The sequence below is a fragment of the Physeter macrocephalus genome, unplaced genomic scaffold (assembly GCF_002837175.3).
Source record: "Physeter macrocephalus isolate SW-GA unplaced genomic scaffold, ASM283717v5 random_165, whole genome shotgun sequence".
Classification (NCBI taxonomy): domain Eukaryota; kingdom Metazoa; phylum Chordata; class Mammalia; order Artiodactyla; family Physeteridae; genus Physeter; species Physeter macrocephalus.
Genome location: NW_021145448.1, coordinates 26,545 through 46,990, shown reverse-complemented (window position 1 = coordinate 46,990; position 20,446 = coordinate 26,545). Strand labels below are relative to the sequence as shown.

Here is a 20,446-nt window from a genome sequence, read left to right as displayed (position 1 = left end):
CACTTTCTCTCTCTCTCTCTCTCTCTCTCTCTCTCTCTCTCTCTCTCTCACACACACACACACACACACACACACACACACACACACACACACTCTCGCTGGGCCCTCTACCAGCTGGGGTTTCATGTGAAAGACAGGCTTTGCCTGGGGGGAAAGAAAATGTGATTTAAGCTCCTAACTATAAAATAATAACAACGAAGACGGGCCAGAGGCCTGCTGGGTCCCAGACACTGTGCTGTTTGTTAAATGCAGGGGAAGCAAGTAGTGAACCGAGAACTCCCACCACCCCTCCTCCGGGGCCAGGCCGGCGCTGTCCTGGTCTGGCACAGCTGGCACGTGCACACACGCACACGTGCACACCCCCGGGTGGCGTGAGTCCCTGCACGTCCCAGGAGACGGGGTGTCCCAGCCCCTTCACTCCCCTCTGATAAGCCAGTGCCTTCCAGCAAGACAGGCACGTACCCCTCAGGCTGGCCACATCAGGCACATGCCAGACTAGCTGCCAAGGCCCAGTCTCCAGCCCCTCTGGGCCCTAAAGGGCGACCTCCTCCATGGCTGACTCAGCTCAACCTCAGAAAGGGGGGTGACACCCCTGGATGTGAGGCCCAGAGCACCCCCCAAGCCCCACCTCAGCGTGTGCTGCAGGGCTGGGGCTTCATGAGGAGCTTCAGGCATGCTTTGTAGGCACCCAGCTCCTGGGCACACTCCAGGGAGGTGCAGAGAAGTGAGAAGAGGCTGGGATGGGGAGGGGGCAGATGAGGCTCCACCAGGAAAGGGGGCAACAGAGGGGAAAGTAGGAGTGAGCCTGGGAGAGGCGGAGGTGTCTGTGTGAGGTCGAGGTTTGGAATCAAGGAGATAGATGGAGAGGGCTTGACCAAGGAACGCTAACAGGGTAGGTGGAATTTAGGAGGGAGGCCCTATGGGGGTGTGGGAGAAGGCGATTAGGAAATGGACTCTGGAGCAGGCAGAGCTGGGCTGGGATCCTTGTCCTGCCACTTATAAGCTGGGTGACCTTGGGCAGGTGGCTCAGTCTCTCTGAGCCCCTCCGTATCACCTGCAATAAGGGGGTAGTCATCGTACCCACCTTGCAGATTTGTGGGAGGTAAATGAGGTCAGGAATGTAAAACACCTGCACAGTGCCTGGACCACGGGACCTGCTCTGTTCACAGGAGTATTATGAGGAAGTACAGAAAGGCTCTGAGAGCAAACCCTGTGGCTATTAGCAAGGTGGTTTACAGGGCAGAGAGGCAGCGGAGAGCCTGGGGCCACAGACTCAGGGTGACCTCTGCCCTCAGTTCCCCATCCCTTGAAAGGTGTGGAGGGACCAAGAAGAGGGGAAGATGCCACTGCTGCCATGCTGGCAGCGTTCCCAGAGGGTCCTGGGAGAGCTTGTCTCCACCCCACGCTCTCATTGTTCACCGGGGACCCGGGGTCCAGAAAGGAAGAGGGACTTGCCCAAGGCCACTCGGAGAGCAAGGACAGAAGGCAGGTCCGCTAACCCCCAAGCAAGCCTCCCTTCCCTGTGAGGCATCCTGGCCCCTGTTCAGAAGGAGAAGCCAGGAGCAATGACCACTCAATTCCATGAAAGGGAGAGACCTAGAAGGCATGTTCCCTGGAAATGAAGATGAAAGGCTGGGCTCCTGTTCCTGCCCGGGCTTGAGCTAAGACCTTGTTGAGACCTGGAGAACGCTCCTGCTTCCTCCAAAGCCCGGATCAAAGGCACCTCCTCTGGGAAGCCCTTCCTGCCCAGCGATGGCAGTGGTACAAGACTGTGTCCTGCAATGCCCTCTCTCTGCAGCTTCAGCCCAGCCACCACCCTGGGCAGTGGACATGCTCTTTCCCCGCACAGAGCAGGCGTTTTTGAGGCCAAGGGCAGGGTCTTGATCAAGCTGGAGGCCCCAGGTCCAACATAGTGATCAGCCTAGCACTGGTGAGTGTGGAATGAAGGCACCCTGACCAGCTGAGCCCAGAGGCCCTGACCAGGGAACCCAAGGGTTAGGGCCCTGGGGCAGCTGCCATCCTGCCCTGGCCCATCCCTCCCTCCCCTGTGCCCGAGCCCTGTGCTAAGAGCAAGTTCCTGGTGCAGGTTGTACCCTGTTCCGGATGCCTGGCATTTACCAAAAGGGCAGAGACAGTGAGAAGGGCCTCACCTGTGCCATCCCCTCAGAAAGGAGCCGGGCACAGGCAGGAGGGAGAGGAGTTAGGTTTCAAAGTTCTGGAGGATGACAGAATGATGGCGGATACTCGCCGTGCCAAAACAGACAAGGGATTAATACCTAGATTAGAGGATACGAGGAACGCCTGCAGAGCGACAAGAGGACAGCGGCCCGGCCCCAACATGAACAAGGACCAGGAACAAGCCGGGAAAGGAGACGTAGGCCCCCGAAGCTAACGAGCATGAGAAGAGACACTGACAATCCCAGATATCACCTCTGGTGGACGGGCAAAGATGAGGTAGCAGGCTGAAGCCCAGCCGTGCAGGGGTGTGGGGACACAGGGACCCTCTTCTCTGTGCCGTGGATGGGGGTCAGCTGTGCTTAATCAAATGAAATACGAGCGTGCCTGGGACCCAGCAGCTCCACTCACAATTACCTCCCAGGAATCTCAGCCCTGTCCCTACCCGGCAGGTAAAGAGGGGTGTCATGGCAACTTGTTCACGGTCAGGATGAGCAGAAAATTGTGGGTCTGCGCATCTGGGGTACAATGAAGCAATTGGAAGCAACAAGGCTAGACTTTTAAACCAGTGCTGAGTGAAGGAGGTCTATCACACAATGACATTTACCAGAGTAAAAAAAAAAAAAAGTTTACAAAACAGCAGCACCCATTTGCAGGAAACATACCAACAGAAAGATGGGCATCAAATACTATGAGAGGAGAGGGGAAGAGTGTGGGAAGGGAATGAAAACGAAGAAACACACACACAAAACAAGAAGGCCAGCGATGCCCTCGAGCCTGCCGTGAGCCGAGTGAGACGAACTCTGGACCCAAGGTCCGCGAGGGGAACTGTCCCCAAGGCCTGAGGACCCCAGAGGTCGCCCCTGTCCCCGCCCTCCCCAGGCAGCTGAGGGTCTTTGCCAGAGTCGGTCCCCTGTACACTCGAAGCCCCACCCAGCTTGTGCTGCTTTCGCGCCTGAAAACCCAGAGCCATGAGGCTCCCCTGAGCTGGATGCAAGGCGGAAATGAATGAGAATCGGGTTCTTGCCTTCACAAATGTCTCCGTAATTAAGGGGTTTTCTTTCTTTTCTTTGTGGAGGGTCCTTATCTTTAGATACATTCAGAAACATTCGCGAGATATTGTGTCTGAGGTGTGCTTCAGGATGATCTGGGGGTGGGGATAGGGAGAGGGGATGGGGGATTGGCCTTGAGCCTGAGAATGGGTTCATTATGCTTTTTTTAAAACTATTTATATTGAAGTATAGCTGATTACCAATGTCATTATGCTTTGTCCTCTACGCATGCGTATGTTTGAAAGTTTCTATAATAGAAACTTAAAGAAGAAAAAGTTCCCAGTAAGAAAGTCTCTCATGTGAGGAGACCAGCGCCTGACCTCAGGGACCCGCAGTCTGATGGGGGAGACACAGCCCTCTGCCCTCTATGTGGCCAAGGACTCCCTGCATCTCCTCAGCACCCCCGACCCCAGCCAGGGACAGAGGCACAGTCCAAGGGCTGAGCCCCTGGCCCTGGCCCTCGTGGCTGAGGCCCAGGGTCAGGCACTGGAACCACATCTAAGCAGATCTGGTTCCAGGTCCAGCTCCACCTGCACGTGGCTCTAGATTTCTCACCTTAGCAACACCTGCCTGGAACAGAGGGAACACCCAGTGAATCCAGTTATTTTCAGTGGGGAGAGGTTTCCACTAGCCCAGCCCCTCCCTGATGGAGTCTGTCTTGTCTTATTGCAGTTACTCACCTCTTGCTACCTCTGCCTCTTTGTCTGGATAATGAGGACCAGAATCACCAGCAGGGGGATGGGGGTGAGGATTAAATGAGGCAGTGTTTCATAAATGTTCATACTGTCCCCAGGACCAGGGGAGGGAGCTGGCCAGGGTCACACAGTGAGGTAGTGGCTGAGCTGGCTTAGTCACAGCTACAGGACACAGAGCCAGCTGTCATCCCCCCACCCCCACCATAAGGCCTGCAGCCTGGCAGACAGAATGTCCTCATTCAGAGTCCAGGGCGGTGTCCCTGGGACCATCCCCTCCAGCCCCCAGTCCCCTTCCTAGAGCCTCTCACTCAGGGGAGCCCCAGGAACATTGCAGGGGCAAGATGCAAGCCACGGGTGGGAGGTGGGGAAAGAGGGAGGCAGAAGCCTTTATCCTGCCCCACAGGAGCACGGAGGAGTCCAAGGTCATCTGTCTGGGAGAGTGCATCCAGACTCAGGGCCTCTATCAGGGGCTGCTGGATGACTCCTAAGCCAGGAGTCTTAGCCAGGCCTTGACTCACCTTTCACAACAATAGTAATGAGTAATAATATAGCCAACCTTTGTATAGTTCCTACTACATACAAGGCAGTCTTCTATCCTTCTTCTACCTTGCGTGTATTATCTCATTTAATTCTTACAACAGTCCTAAGAGACCAATGTTATTATTGTCCCCACTTTATAGATGAGGAAACTGGGGTACTGAGTGGGTAAGTAACTTTCCCAAAGTCACTCAGCTTGTAAACAGAAGAGCTAGGATTTGATCCCAGGCTGTCTGCCTTGGGTCTATGCACTTAATCACCCCAATACACTCTCAGAGAGCAATTGCCTGGCTTCTCCTGAGCCGGTGCTTCTTGTTTCCCAGGGGTCTGGTAGTTGTTGATACTTGGGGCAGGGCTCAATCACAAAGGGGCACAGGCCATGCCTCTTCCCCCCAATGGGTGCCTGGGGCACCTGCTCCCCATCGGCCTCCTGGCAGCTCAGATGGTGGGGAGACCAGGTAAGGCAGCAGCTGGTACCCCATTTGCACCCACATGTGTGGGACGGGGTCTTTACCTGGCCCATGGGCAGGACTTCCACACATCTCTCGCTCAGGAAAGCAGAGTAGGAGTAAGTGAGCAGAGAATGACAGTATCAGAGGGATGGACTTGAATTCCCTTTTTTTTTCCTTCTTAATTTGAATAATTCCTACAAGGTTGACCAAGGTCAGTAACAAATTACTTGTGAAACACCCTCACAACCAGTCCTTCGTTGAACGGGAGCATCTGGACATCCCCTTCCCCCTCCCCCCAAAGTTCATCCCTCTGTACGTATTAGTTAACCTCTCTGGGCCTCAGTTTTCTCATCTGTAAAGTGGGGATGATAATAGCATCCCCTCACAGAATTGTTACAAGGTTTAAATGAAGTAAAGTATGTAAAACGCTCAGCTCAGTGCCCGGCACGTAGTAGGTACACAACACTGGCTGCCAGCATTGCTACTGCTGTCAACACCAGCCCCAGGCAAGCTGTGAGCTCCACTGGGGAAGGAACTGCATCTTGCTGATCTTTGTCTATCTCGGCATTTTCCAAAGGGCTTGGCACACAGTAGATGCTGCATGTCTTAAGTTGAATTTTCCAGAAGCAGATCCAGAGAGGGGATTCCAATTTCCTAAGGGAGTGCTCCCAGGGGACATGAGAGGGACTGGGGAAGCAGGAGGGGAGAGGAAGAGGCCAATAAGGGTGCAGAGGACACCTACAGTCTGTCCCACATGGGGGACTTTGGAGTGAAGGTTGTCCCCATGCCAGGCAAGGGAGCTGGGTCTTCCCTCCCCAACATCCCAGTCATTGGCTAAGGGTCACCTTGGGGGGATGAGCTTCCAGGCACTTCTGCTGCTCCAGAAGCTGAGGGCAGTCTGCAGAGAGCTTGCAAAGAAGGGAAAACTCACGGAGGGCAAGGGGTGCTCGGAAATGGAAAAGGGGTCCCAGGGGATCTGCTACGCTCCATAACTGTCTTCTGGGTTGAATGGAAATGAGCCCCGACCCAGCCTTGAAGGGTCATGGTTCCCTGTAGAATCCTGGGCGGTCGAGGAAGAGGGGAGCAGCTCTAACTTATCCAGAGTCCCAGCTGGTCAGAGCCAGGAGGGTCCCCCGAGCAGCCAGCATCTCCCCTCACAGAGCAAGGGCGGGCCTGGGGCTGCCTGAGGTGGTCTAGGAGCCCCTACTATATGCCTGACATGGATGCTAAGCTCTTTGCCTGGTTCACTCATTTCATCCTCACATCCTCCTTAGGTGTATCCTGATTTGGACATGAGAAAACCGGCATGGAGAGAGTGAGGGACCCCCAAGGAGTTAACAGTAAAGGTGATTAATGTCATTAGTCATTAGGAAAATGCAAACAAAACCCACAATGAGATACCATTTCACACCCACTAGGACAGCTATAAAAAGGAAAATGACAAGTGTTGGCAAGGAGGTGGAGAAATTGGAACCCTCATACACTGCTGGTAAGAATGTATAATGTGGCAGCTGCTGTGGAAAACAGTTTGGCTGCTCCTCAGGAAGTTAAACATAGAATTACCATATGACCCAACAATTCCACTCCTAGTAAGGACCAAAAAAAATTGAGAACAGGTGTTCAGACAAAAACTTGGACACGAATAGTCATAGCAGCCCTATTCACAATAGCTGAAAGGTAGGAACAACCTAAGTGTCCATCAGCTGATAACTAGATAAACAAAATGTGGTCTATCCATGCAGTGGAATATTATTGAGCCATAAAAAGGAATGACGTTCTGATTCCTGCTACAACGTGGATGAACCTTGAAAACATCATGCTGAGTCACCTGCTAAGCCAGTCACAAAAGGCCACGTATTGGGGTCTTCCCTGGTGGCTCAGTGGTTAAGAATCCACCGGCCAATGCAGGGGACATGGGTTCAAGCCCTGGTCCGGGAAGATCCCACATGCCATGGAGCAACTAAGCCCATGCACCACAACTACTGAGCCTGTGCTCTAGAGCCCGTGAGCCGCAACTACTGAGCCCATGTGCTACAACTACTGAAGCCTGTGCGCCTAGAGCCCATGCTCCGCAACAAGAGAAGCCACAGCAATGAGAAGCCCATGCACCACAATGAAGACCCAATGCAGCCAAAAATAAATAGGTAAAATAAATAATTTTTTTTAAAAAAAAGGCCATATATGGGCTTCCCTGGTGGCGCAGTGGTTGAGAGTCCGCCTGCCGATGCAGGGGACACGGGTTCGTGCCCCGGTCCGGGAAGATCCCACATGCTGCGGAGCGGCTGGGCCCGTGAGCCATGGCCGCTGAGCCTGCGCGTCCGGAGCCTGTGCTCCGCAACGGGAGAGGCTACAACAGTGAGAGGCCCGCGTACGGCAAAAAAAAAAAAAAAAAGGCCACATACTGTGTGATTCTGTTTATATGAAATGTCCAGAATAGGCAAATTCATAGAGACAGAAAGCAGATCAGTGGTTGCCAGGGGCTGGGGGAAGAGCAATAGGGGGTGACCATCCAATGGGTGCAGAACTAGATAGTGCGGAGGGTTGCACAACCCTGGCACGTACTAAATGCTACTGAATTCAGTACACTTCAGTGAATCAAGCTGTACACTTTTAGGTAGTTAAAATGGTAAATTTTATGTTATATGCATTTTGCCACAGTTTTTTTAAGTTAAAAAAGAAGTGACTGAAAGAGCCTGGACCAGACCAGTTCTTGTCCCTTCCCTTCACAGGCCTGGGAGCGGCCAACACACTCAGCCGTGGTGTTTCAGTATGGACAGAACAAATAAAAAACAAGTCTGCTGGACACTGTGCTGACACAGATATGGGACCCAAGTGTTTTTGGTTTTTTGTTTTTTGTTTGTTTGGCCACGCCGCGCGGCATGCGGGATCTTAGTTCCCCGACCACAGATCAAACCCATGCCCCCTGGCAGTGGAAGCGCGGAGTCCTAACCACTGGACCACCAAGGAATTCCCCTCAAGTGGTTTTTAAACATTTCTGGGCCTTGGCCTGCTAGAGAAATAACAGCTCCAGGCTTGAGTTCAGATAGACGTGGACATAAACGCTGGCTCCAGCACAGGCTGTGTGACCTTGGACACACCCTGTGTCCTTTCTGGGCTTCAGTTTTCTCATCTAGAAAATGGACAGAAGAAGAAGACACTCTCCATGTTGTTAGGAGAATTCAGTGAGTTGACACACGTGGGAAAGCCCAGGGGATCGTGCCTGACACACAGTGAGGGCTCAGCAATCCTGCCCCTTTCCTCCGTCTCCTGTCCCTACATGTGCCCATGACATTTATCCCAACCAGATGTCACCTGGACAAACACGGTCCTGGAGGCCGTCCACATACCCAGCACTTGTCCAGCTACCCCAAGGGACCCTGCCCATGGGATATTTGCACTTTCAAAGAGAAAACTAGTTAATCCACAGAAAGTCTAAGTGATATAGAGAAGTGGAGACTTTCTGGATTCATCCAACAAATATTTGGGTTGCGGGAAGCACTCCCCTTTCCCTCCAATCACACCAATTAGGTAGCTACCTGTTTTCACACCTCTATCCTACACACACACACACACACACAAATACACACACACTCACACAAGCTTACACACATATACACACACACATACATACCCCCAAATCCCTAAGCCAAGAATTCCTTTTTTTAAAAAATTAACTTATTTATTTTTATTTATTTACTTTTGGCCGCGTTGGGTCTTCGCTGCTGCACGTGGGCTTTCTCTAGTTGCGGCAAGCGGGGGCTACTCTTCGTTGCGGTGCGCGGGCTTCTCATTGCGGTGGCTTCTCTTGCGGAGCACGGGCTCTAGGCACACGGGCTTCAGTAGTTGTGGGGCGTGGGCTCAGTAGCTGTGGCTCGCGGGCTCTAAAGTGCAGGCTCAGTAGTTGCGGTGCACGGGCTTAGTTGCTCCGCAGCATGTGGGATCTTCCCGGACCAGGGCTCGAACCCGTGTCCCCTGCACTGGCAGGCAGATTCTTAACCACTGTGCCACCAGGGAAGTCCCCTAAGCCAAAAATTCTTAAGAGCTGATCCCTGACCAGGTTCTTACCTGCCCACAGCTCAAAATGTCAGCATAAGAATGCCTATCAATCTTTCTGGGGAAAGACTATTCTTATTTCTCTTTTTTGGTATTAAAATGTTCATTTTTTTTTAGGATGTAATAATAAGAAAATAATTTTTAAAATTATTCTTACATCTTTACTTAACAAAATAAGATGCCAGCAGCCCTTACATCAGTTCCCAAAATGACTTTTTGAAATTTTATTGTAAATCCTCAAATCCAAGGAGCATGGCTTTCTCTACCCACCCACACTACCCCGCAAGTCTCCCTCATCCAGCAGGGGGTGAATCCCACCTCACTAGCTCAGTGGGTGGGTAGAGGGCAGGGCCCTGAGGTCTGTCCCTGCCTGGGTGGCTCTCTCCAGCCCCTCCCCGCATCCCCACAGCAGCACACTGATTTCAGGCTGGGTGCCACAGCCCTGAGAGCCAGCCTCTGGATACCAACAGACTGGTTCCTGCTTCCTGGTGCCAGAGGCCATCCTCCAGCAGTGGAGTGGGTGACACAGAGCCAGGGCACTGTCCCCTTTACCAGGCCTCTGGTTCAGCTTAAGAAAGGACAAGCCATGTTCAGGGACCAATTTGCCTGTGAGCCAAATGAGGCTTCATTAGACTGCGTGGACCCCACGCAGCCTGAGCAACTCACAGCCCAAGCTCCCCGACCCGAGAGGGGCTGGCGGGCATCACTGGGACCTCCTGCCCTCTCCAAGTCCCTCAGGTTAGACCAGACCACTCTAGGTCACTGTCCTACCACCCAAGGCCTCTAAAACTCCAGTCAGAAATGAGACCCAAACTCCCCATTTAAAATCCTGTGTTTGGGGGCTTCCCTGGTGGCACAGTGGTTAAGAATCCACCTGCCAATGCAGGGGACACAGGTTTGAGCCCTGGTCCAGGAAGATCCCACATGCCGCGGAGCAACTAAGCCTGTGCGCCACAACTACTGAGCCTGCGCTCTGGAGACCACGAGCCACAACTTCTGAAGGCCATGCGCCAGAGCTACTGAAGCCGTGTGCCTAGAGCCCGTGCTCCGTACGAGAGAAGCCACCACAATGAGAAGCCCAAGCACCACAACCAAGAGTAGCCTCCGCTCACCACAATTAGAGAAAGCCGCAACAAAGACCCAATGCAGTCAAAAATAAATAAATAAATTTATAAAAATAAAAAATAAAATCCTGTGTTTGACTCAGAAGCAAAGTAAATGGCAGAGACCTGGGGCCTGCCCGGGACATTCTCATTCTGGGAGATGCCAGGCTCAACCTGACACACATTAGAAACCATCAGGGGCCACGAGGAGCTGTGAAGGGAAAACAGGGGCCAAGAACAAGGATGGGCAGGCAGCAAACACAGACTAAGTGTCCGCTCTGGGCCGGGCACAGTGCTGGGTGCTAAGAAGGCAAACATGAGTGAGACACACACCTGCCCTGACGGGCTCCCGGTGAGCAGGTGCAACCTGGGGGAGGAGGCGAGGCCGGGAGTGACACTTAGCAAGTCTGTTCATTTCCCATAATCCCAGAGACAGCCTAACAAAGCTGACAACCAAGTCAAAAAGTCAGAAAATTACAGATTGGGGTAAAGCCTAGAAGAAAATAAACAGAACGTGAGACAAAGCAGAACGGGGGGTGGCGATTTCGAGGGTGGTTGCACAGGGCTTCTCTGAGGTGACACTGGAGACGAAGTGGAGGAGGATGAGAGGGAGAATGTTCTGGGTAGAGAGCAGCAGGTGCAAAGGCCGGGGGGCAGGAAAGGACTTGGTGTGTTCAAGGAAGAGCAGGGGGGCCGGTATGGTTGGAGTGTGGGGAGCCACGGGGAGAGAGGAAGGAGACAGGACAGGCAAGGCCTTACAGGATGTGGTGAGGAATTTGGGTTGTGTAATAAGAGCTTTATCCCCATTTAGCAGATACAAAACCCAAGACTCAGAGAGGTTAACTACCTTGCCCAAAGTCACACAGCTGGTGAGTGGCCAAGCTGAGATTCCCAATCTGACGTCAAAGCCCCTATGTTTTCTTTCCTCTACCCACTAGCAGCACTAGGCTGGCTGTTCCATGACTGGTACATGATTAATGACAACAGATTTAATGACAGGGGCTCTGGGGTGGCCGGTTTGCCGGGGATGTCTTTGTGAAGGACCTGACTACTGAACCAGGCCTTTGAGAGTGAGGAGGACTTTGGGGAGTTCCCTGGTGGTCTAGTGGTTGGGATTCGGTGCTTTACCTGCTGTGGCCCCAGGTTCAATCCCTGGTTGGGGAACTGAGATCCTGCAAGCCATGCAGTGCAGCCAAAATAAAATTTTAAAAAATTAAAAAAAAAAAAAAAGTGAGGAGGACTGTACCAGGTGGAGAAGTGGAAGAAAGAGCATTCGAAAAAAAGAGCACACGGCATGTCTGAGGGCAGTTGGGTTGTGGAGCGTAGCAGTCGCGGTGTGAGAAGGCGTTGGGAGCTAGATTATAAGGGACCACAAAAGCCACCGAGGATGCCCGAATTGACTCACAGGCAATGAGAAGCCACGGAAGGTTCTTGAACAGGCTAAGCTGTTCTGTCTTTAGGAAGATGATTCTGGTACAGCAGCCAGGAGAGGCTAGGGATGGGGGGGAAGGGACAGCTGAAATTAATGAGGGGACAGAGGCTGGTAGACAGGAGAGAGGGAAGAAGGAGGGAAGTGTGAACTGCAGAAGGAGGTGGGGGGGCAGGGCAGGGCCCCTCTCACCCCAGAGACAACAGCACTGCTGGTCCCCGCTCCCCCGCCAGGGGGCATATTGATGCTGATCACACATAACCTCCGCAACCTGGTTGGTGGGTATGTGGAGAAAGGGGAGCTCAGGCAGTAGATAGAGAGGTATTTTTGCACACCCCAAGAATGGGGTAGCACAGCCTGGGACCCCACCCTGCTTCACTCCAGGCCTGGCCTAGGTCCATGGTCCATTCCTAGCCAAGAGCCCCAGGCCCTGCTCTCAGTGACCCCCATCGGCCCAGGGCTTTCTTTCTTTTTTTTTTTTTTTGGCCACACGGCTTGCAGGATACTAATTCCCTGACCAAGGATCGAACCCGGGCCCCAGCACTGAAAATGCCAAGTTCTAGCCACTGGACCGCCAGGGAATTCCCCAGGGCTTTCTGTTCATGCCCCTACGGCCCCCAGGCCCATCATCTTCCCTCAGAGCCCGCAGCCCCTACTCTCTGGGGAGCATGAAGGATGGGGTGCCAGCTTCACAGGGTTGGGTGACGCTCAGATACACATAACAGCTTAACACTTAACAGCCCTCACTCTGAGAGGGGCCTGTTGTTTCATTTTTACTCATTCCATCCACACAACGTCCCTACAAGGTAGATACAACTGTGCTCCAAAGAAGGGAAACTGAGGCACAAGGGACTTGCCCAAGGAATTCTCTGTGCTTATCCATTCTCCCCTGCGCTGGGTCTTCAGCCAGGCTACACTCTCTCTCCTCTCTCCTTGCTGCTTTCATGATGAACCTGCCAGGAGCAAGGGCTGTGTGTGGCGAGGTGGCATCTGGGCCTCAGGAACCATCTACCTGTAGCTCACCTGACGTGGGAAGGCCCCCCAGGGAGCAGGGAAAGCCTGTCTGAACCCTCCCCATCCTGGACCTGGAAGCCAGGCCCACAACCAACCCCAGCCAGCCCTCCCTGTCCCCTCTGTTCCAGTGTCCAGCCAGGCAGCACCCACACCCCAAACCTCCCAGGATGTCCTGTGGCCAGGGTGCTGGCAGCCCTGTGCCCACTAGGTGGCGAGATGCACACAGAAATGCGGGTTTGACTGCTGGGCTGCTCTTCTCACCTGCAGAGGGGTGAATTTTTCACTACGCACGCCCTCTGTATTTCTCTCACTTTTATCCCCATTCCTCACCCCCACCCCACAACCAACCATTTGCGTGTGTGTTCTTGTGAAAACCTGAGCCTGTATTTTCTAGTTTCATACTTAATACATTGTATATATTCTCACTTTGTTCACTCAGCACCGTAGTTTTTAAACCCATCCATATTGCGATGGCGGGTGTCCTCCACATCTATTTACCCACTCTGAGGGTGACGGGCACCCACGTCCCCTCCAACACCCTTCAACAATCCTGCATGAGCGTCCTTGAGCATGACACTCCCTGTGGCCCTGCCTAGGGAGCAGAATTGTCGGGTCACAGGGTATGTGTTGACTTAATTTAATGCAGCACCGCCAGCCAGCTTTCAACTCACCCAGTTCTTGGAAGGTTCCTGGGAAAAGTCTCTCGGCCTCCCAGGAGCACGCAGCCTGGCATCCTCCCTGTGGGCTGCCCCAAATCCTTTCTGCTTGGGCCTTAGGGCAGTTGGAAGGCTGCTGGTGGGTGGCCTCTGTCAAGAGCACCTTGTGGAATTCCCTGGCGGTCCAGTGGCTAGAACTCTGTGCTTTCACTGCTGAGGGCCCGGGTTCGATTCCTGGTCAGGGAACTAAGATCCCACAAGCCTCGTGGCGTGGCCACAAAAAAAAAAAAAAAAAGGAAAACAAAATAAGAGTGCCTCGTGATTGTGAGACCTGAGGTCCCGCTGTCCCCCAGGCCTGCTCTGCCTGCCTCTACCGAGCCCTCACCAAGATCATACTGGCACATGACACGCGCCATCCTTGTCTTCAGGAGTCTTTCTGGTGCCAAGGCCCATTCTTTCCTACTTTCCTCTCCCACAGAACTACCCCAGTTTTCTGCATTTTCCTGAGTTCTCTGCATCAGCCCATCCCTTCCGTGTGATCAGTTCTGCACTTCCTAGCTATGTGTCTATAGGCAACTTATTTAGACTCTCCAAGTATCCTTGCCTGTAATATGGAGATAGTAATATCATTACTGATAACGGGCACACAGATATGATCCCTCCTGGCCGCTGCACACAGCCCTCTCTCTGACTCACTGATGCCCTGCTTCCCACACACTCAAGTAGCTGTAACTCCTCCTCCTCCAGGAAGTCACCTCTGATTGAATCAGTTATGGTCCTGAAGCCCTTAACCCAACTGTCACCTAGTCAGAGCTCGAATATTTGGGGGTCTGAAATTTAAAAAACAATAATGGCTATGATTCATCGAGCACCTACTATGTGCTAAGAGTTCTTTATCCTACTTCATATTCATGAGAGCCCTGGAAGGCAGACATTATCATCCCCATTTCACAGAAGTTGGAGAGTTAATGTGACTTGCCCAGGGTCACTGGCAGGTAATTGCCAAGGTCAAGACTGAAATACAGGGATGTCTGACACAAACGTTTTTCCCCTACCCCACCCCACCTCCTTCAGAATCCCTCCCTCCTGCCCTCCTTCCCCCATATACCCAGTGTGTGTGCTGCATTTGATAATTAGTTTTAAGTGTACACATAAAACAGGGGTATATTGTCCTTATAAAAACATTAAAGCAGTATAGATAGGGCTGTGTCACCTGGGTCCAGGACCTTCTACTCTCCCCAAAGAACCCCGCTATTAGCAGCATCCTGGATATCATTCAAGTCCATTTTCCATGCATTTTTCTACATGTGTAGGAAATAAGTAATATTGTTGAGTGTTTTCGTTTGATTTTACATAAATGATGTGTGTGTACATATCACTCTTGAACATGCTTTTTCCCACTCAACAATATGTCTTGGGGAGCTGCACCTGTTTAGAGCTATGCCATCCTTCCTTGGAACTGTCGTGTGCTATTCCGTGGCAAGGATGGGCTTTGCTTCCGGAACCACCCACTACTGATGTCCATTCGGGCTGCTCACAGCTCTCACGATGAAAAATGAGGCTGAGGGAATTCCTTGGTGGTCCAGTGGTTAGGACTCGTGCTTGCACTGCAGGGGGCACAGGTTCAATCCCTGGTCGGGGAACTAGGATCCCACAAGCCGAGCGGCGCGGCCAAAACAAAGAAAAGTGAAGCTGAAATGCCCATCCACGTACAAACGTCCTTGTGCACTGTGACGTGTCCCGTGAAGGGTGTGGAGAGTCACCGCTTCTCATCTGTCACACTGCTAACGACACGTGTCACGGGAGTTCTCAACCTGGAAGCCAGTGGAGGCCTCGGGGGGCCTCGAACCCCTGAAATCTCACCCAGAGTTATCTGCGTATGTGGACTATTCTGGGGAGAGGGTCCATAACCCTCACCGGTTTTGAGGTTTCCAAAGGGCCTTATAAAAGCTAAAAAGTGCTGTCCCATGCTACCTTTTGTGCCTTTACGTAACACCATGTCATGTGCTCACAAGGACAGGGCAGGCTGCATAAAGCCTCTTCCCTCCCAGCGGTTTTGCCAACAAGGATTCCATCTAGTGCTGAGAGGACCTTTAGAGCCAGATCTAGGTCAAAAATTCTGGCTCCAGCCCTTGCTGTGGGCAACTAAGTAACACCTGAGCCTCAGTTTCCACTTTACAAAGTCAGGTGAGTAATACCTGCTTGGTGGGGTTACTGTGAAGAGAGAATGAAATCACCTGTGCCAGGCACCCCGCCCCGCCCCCCACTCCGCCCTCCCCCAGGGCCTCTGTCCATCAGACACCCCGCCCTCCCCTCCAGCAGCATTGCAGAGGCTGAACACCCCAGCGCCACCAGTTCCTGGCCCTGGCACCTCAAACAGGTACCCGGTAATCCTCCAATCCAAGCTTCAGCTCCTGCATCTGTAGCACAGGGCAAAACCCAGTAAGATTGACGGACGCTACCTCCTAGGGCCCTGGGAAGATGAGCTGTCGGCGCGTGAAGCGATTAGAAGCCGGGCTGGCCGACAGGGAGTGGTCCTCGATGTGCTTGCTGTTGCTCTGGCCCCTAGGCAACACCCACAGCATCTGAAGCGCACAAAGACACCGCTGAATGATCACAACGAAACACAGACCAAGCTCGTGGGTCTTCTCATGCTGCTAACGTCAACCTCTTGGCACTCACCTTGCTAATATCTTCTTACCAAAGACCCCTCAAAGCAAGGGGAGAACCCATGTGTCTACAAAGAGTTGCTCAGTTCTCTCCGTCCTAAAAAGCTCCTTCGGTCTCCCTCTAGCTACAGACCCCCTCTCCTCTTGAAGAAGTCCCCTGCCCCATCCCCTCCTCACCCCACTGTGGGCTCTGACCCAGCTCTCCACCAGTGACAGCTGTGTGGTCATTTCCCCGTCCCTCTGCAGACCTCACTGCTAAGGGCCCGGTGACACCTGACCAGATTGACCACTTCCTCCTCAAACCTCGCCTCCCTGGCCTCCTGGACTCCACTCCCCAGTCAGCCTCCTCCCTCCCTGGCTGTTTCTTCGATCTCCTGCCCAGCCGCCTCCTCCTCCACCCGCCGCCCAAGCATCAGTGTGGCCCCAAGTTCTGCCCTAGGCTCACTGCTCCTCCCTCCCTCTCTCCTTGGGACCTCATGGTTTGAAGTACCATGTACATCCTGATGCCTCTGAAATCTCCCACCCTGTTCTCTCCCCTGACCTTGTGTTGAGTGTAGCCCACTGTCCCCCAACACTCGCAGCTCGACAACCAGAAGATATCTCCCTTGCTCCTCTCCTCTCCTCTGCCAGGACCCCGGACTCCCTGAGGAGCCCTGCAGTGCCCCCCACCCCAGCTGGGAGACCTAGAAGGCTCCCTCGTCTCCTCCCACCTCCAGACATTCACCGGATGCTGCCCATCCCCCCTTGGGGCAGCTTGACAGTCGGGTGGCCCAGCAGCCGTAAGACTCAAGGCGCAGGATGCGTGGATGCCTTTATTTCAAGGATGTGGCTCAGAGGAGGGGCAGCTCCGAATGTAAGGGCAGGGCCAAGAAGGGGCACAGGGCAGTGGAGGGTAGCAAGCCCCACGGCTGGGGTCACACGGCAGTCTGACCAGGCCACACTGTGCACCCCAGGGTGGTCTGCCCCAGCTGGACCAGGGATGTCGCAGCCATCTCGCCCCGCCCACCCAGCTCAGGCCACCACAAGTCACCCCTGAGCTGTCCGAGCATCTCACCCCCAAGCGGCTCCTCCCTCCCCACCCACCCTCTTTCACCGCTTCCCACCCCACCACACAGTTCCTCTGAATACAGACCTATCCCAAATAGCTTGGTTGTGCTAACTTGAATTTCTGGACCCCTGTCCTGTCTCCCAACATGACTCCTCTATGCCATGCTCCCCCAGCCTGCTAAATGCCTATTTCCCTCCCCCCTAAATAGTTCTTGACTGCCATCCTCCATCCCTGCCCTGACCTGGTGTTCTTATCATCTCTTGAACTTACAGATTTCCTGCTGCCCGGCCGGCCCCTTGCACCCTCCCTTAGAGGGGTCCTCTGCACAGCACCGGGCCATCTTGATAATGTACATCTGGGGTGAGGAGGCCCTGGACGTGTAAAGCAGGACAGTGACAGGTCTAAGTCTGGGCTCCTGGCCGGGCCCACCGGCCTCCACACTCACTGCTGCCCTCTAGGGCCCCCAAACTGCTGGCAGGTCCCTGTACACCCTACTGGGTATCACACTTCTGGCTCCGGCTGGGATGAAAGGTGCTCGGATGAAAGACTGTCGCTTGGCTAACTCTGACCAACCATCCAGCAACTAGAGATCCCCCCAGGAAGCCTCTCTGAATCTCCCAGGCTAATGGCTGCGTGGCACTTACCGTACAATGAACAGAGCTTGCCACCTCCCGGGAGCTTCTCCAGGGCAGGAACCATATTTTGCCCACCTGGGGACACACAGTAAGTGTTTGCATGGGGCAGGGTCCAAGCAGACAGAGGTGCACATTCCATTAAGACCATTTGAGGGACTTCCCTGGTGGTGCAGTGGTTGGGAGTCCCTCTGCCAGTGCAGGGGACACGGGTTCGATCTCTGGTCCGGGAGGATCCCACATGCCATGGAGCCACTAGGCTCGTGCGCCCCAACTGCTGAGCCTGTGCTCTGGAGCCCGCGAGCCACAACTGCTGAGCCCACGTGCCACAACTACTGAAGCCCATGCGCCTGGGGCCCGTGCTCCGCAACGGGAGAGGCCACCACGGTGGGAGGCCCGCGCACCGCAGCGAGGAGTGGTCCCAGCTCGCCACAACTAGAGAAAGCCCGCGCGTAGCAACAACGACCCAATGCAGCCAAAAATAAATAAATGAATAAATAAATAAATAAATGTATTAAAAAGAAAAAAAGATCATTTGAGGAGGGTTTGACAAAGTGATGATTTACAAAGGTGTGGACCAGGGCAGTGGGTACCACAGGCTGTGGCCGATGCCCCCGGAAGGAGAGCTGCCATGAGAAGCTGTGACATATGCCTGAGGGTTGTGGCCAGCCCTGCAGGGAGAAAGCAGGGGTGACGGTGCCAAAGACCCCAAACCCTCTCTTTCCTCTGGTCCTTTGAGCTCCTGCTGGTGCCCCCACTGGCCAAAACCAGCTGGAAATCAGAGGGCCAGGGAGCCCCTGGTCCGTCATGCAGGTCAGCTTCGTGGGCACGGAGCAGGGTGGAAAGGGGCAAGAGGGACTCTGAGGGTCAAGTTAAGATGTCAAGCCCCGGGCAACAAATGTGAGATCAGAATGTCACTGATGAGACGTCTGAGCAGGGCTCCATAGGCTGACTGGCCTCCACTCCAGGAGAAAAGGACATTCTGAGTGAAAGACGTGCACAGCCAGAGATGTGGGCTCAGCGGGGCATGTGCTGATGGAAAGGCAGGGGTCCAGTGGATGGGGCTGGAGAGACAAGGTGAGGTGCGGTCTCTGGGAGGGATAAACCGCACTTCGTGCGGAAGGGATGGGCGAGCAGAGCCTGGCCTCTGCAGGGCTGCCTTGGCCTGGGTTTTCCAGCTGAGGGATGGGTTTGGAGAAGCAGAGACAGCCTTTTCTGGGACTGACAGCGGTTTCCTGGGGGTGGGGAAGGACCCACGCTCTCCATCTGGGAACCCACTAAGGACTGGGTGCCCAGAGCTGCACAGTGAGACAGGGCAACATACCCCAGCACAAGGACTGCAGTAGAGACTACTTGGAAGAGAATGTGTAAAGCTCCTGGTACAACAGTGGCACAAAGTAAGCCCCCAATACATTGCTTTCTCAATACATGAGTGTGTCTTTTCTGCTCCTACTACCACGCGCTACAGACCCCAGGCCTCTAGATGGGATGATGGATGAAGGGATGAGATTTCTACACTGAGAGCTGCGTCCGGTGGGTGGCTGGATTGTGCCAGTGACTAGGCAGCAGCATGCCCAGACTGGTTTGGGGCCCTGGGATGGACGAGGAGGACCACCGTGCTGGAAGAGAATGGGTAGCACTTTGTGAAAACTAAAAATGGACAGGGAACAGCAGGACAAACCCCAAGTGACCCCGAAGGTGTGAGATTTGTAAGGTAGGAAGGCTGCTGGCGCCACTGCCAGGACAGCCGTGGAGAATGACCAAGGGCAGAAGCCAAAGTTTTGGGAAAAGTGACTCACCAAGGCAAAGCCCACAAGCCGCTGACCTCGACCCCAGACCAGAGCCTCTCGTGTGGACCACGTCCCACCATCTGCGCTCTGTGAGCCAGATGCCCCAGTGCTCTCATGGCCTTGACTCTACTTTTCAACCCTTTGGCAAGCCACAGCCTTCTAGATTCTCCATCACCTGCTCTACCTCTAAGGCTCAAGTCAGGGCAATGGGCAGATAAATAGCAGTCAAGTGCAGAGTTGCAAGGGTTCCAGTGTGGGTTCCATTCCTATAATTCTGCACTGTTACTTAGGAACCAACGGTTCACAATGACTCCCAGGTGTCCTCTGTCCCCTTACACACAAGAGGTCCCACCTAGTCTCACACCAGGGTTCCTCACCCTTGGCACCATCTCCACTTGGCGCCGGTGTTTCTTTGTCGTGGAGGCTGTCCTGTACACTGTAGCAAGTCTAGCAGCGTCCCTGGTCTCTAGGCACTAGATGCCACACCCAGTTGTGAAAACCAAGTCTCCAGACACTGCCAAGTGTCCCCCGTGGAGAACCATTGCCTTATCCTTTGAACAGCTTTCTTTTTTCCTAAACATGCTGGAGAGTAAAAAATTCAACATTAATCCATTAGTAAACTTGTTTATTCTACATCCCTCTGGGTGGGGAGAGTGGAGGAAACAAGACAGAGGAAGGTGGAAAAGCTTTGTCAAAAAGAAGCAACCAGCAGCCTGGGCACTGATGAACACTGAGGCCGATTTATGGTGACACATTGTCATTTTCCATCACGTGCACCGCTTTCTTTTCTCCTCCTACTCCCTTTCTTTCTGTCCCCTGCCTAAGCCTGAGGACTGCTGACTGCTTCCAAGGACATCATTTAACCCAATGAACTTGAGGCCAAGGATTGAGCTGTTCATCTTCCCCCTCCCATCCATCCCACAGACATCCACCCGCCTGAAGGGACTGCTGCCCTCTGCACCCCGTAGAAACTATGGACTTATAAGGTGCTTCATAACTATCTTTTTTATTGTTGCCTGAACATTTGAAGGTATTAAAAATTTTTGTGTGACTGAAAGCAAGTTTAGGAATAGAGTAAAGTAGTTTATGTTTGGAAAAGTTAGAAACCAAATTTCAGTTAAAGGCTCCTTGTTCATGCCTG

At 53.4% G+C, this 20,446-nt stretch overlaps 1 long non-coding RNA gene across 3 annotated transcripts in view; it reads left to right on the top strand.

Annotated features, from left to right (window-relative positions):
- LOC129391834 (uncharacterized) overlaps positions 1-10,112 on the top strand; it is a 30,194-nt gene extending 20,082 nt beyond the window's left edge. Inside the window, exons 3-4 of one of the 3 annotated variants that reach the window (XR_008616579.1) lie at positions 6,186-6,257; positions 9,851-10,112. This is a non-coding gene — a long non-coding RNA (uncharacterized lncRNA). Of the gene's footprint in view, positions 1-6,185; positions 8,808-9,850 lie in introns of those variants that run through there. The other 2 variants (XR_008616578.1, XR_008616577.1) reach the window with 2 other exon arrangements.
- Positions 10,113-20,446: the final 10,334 nt, after the last annotated feature.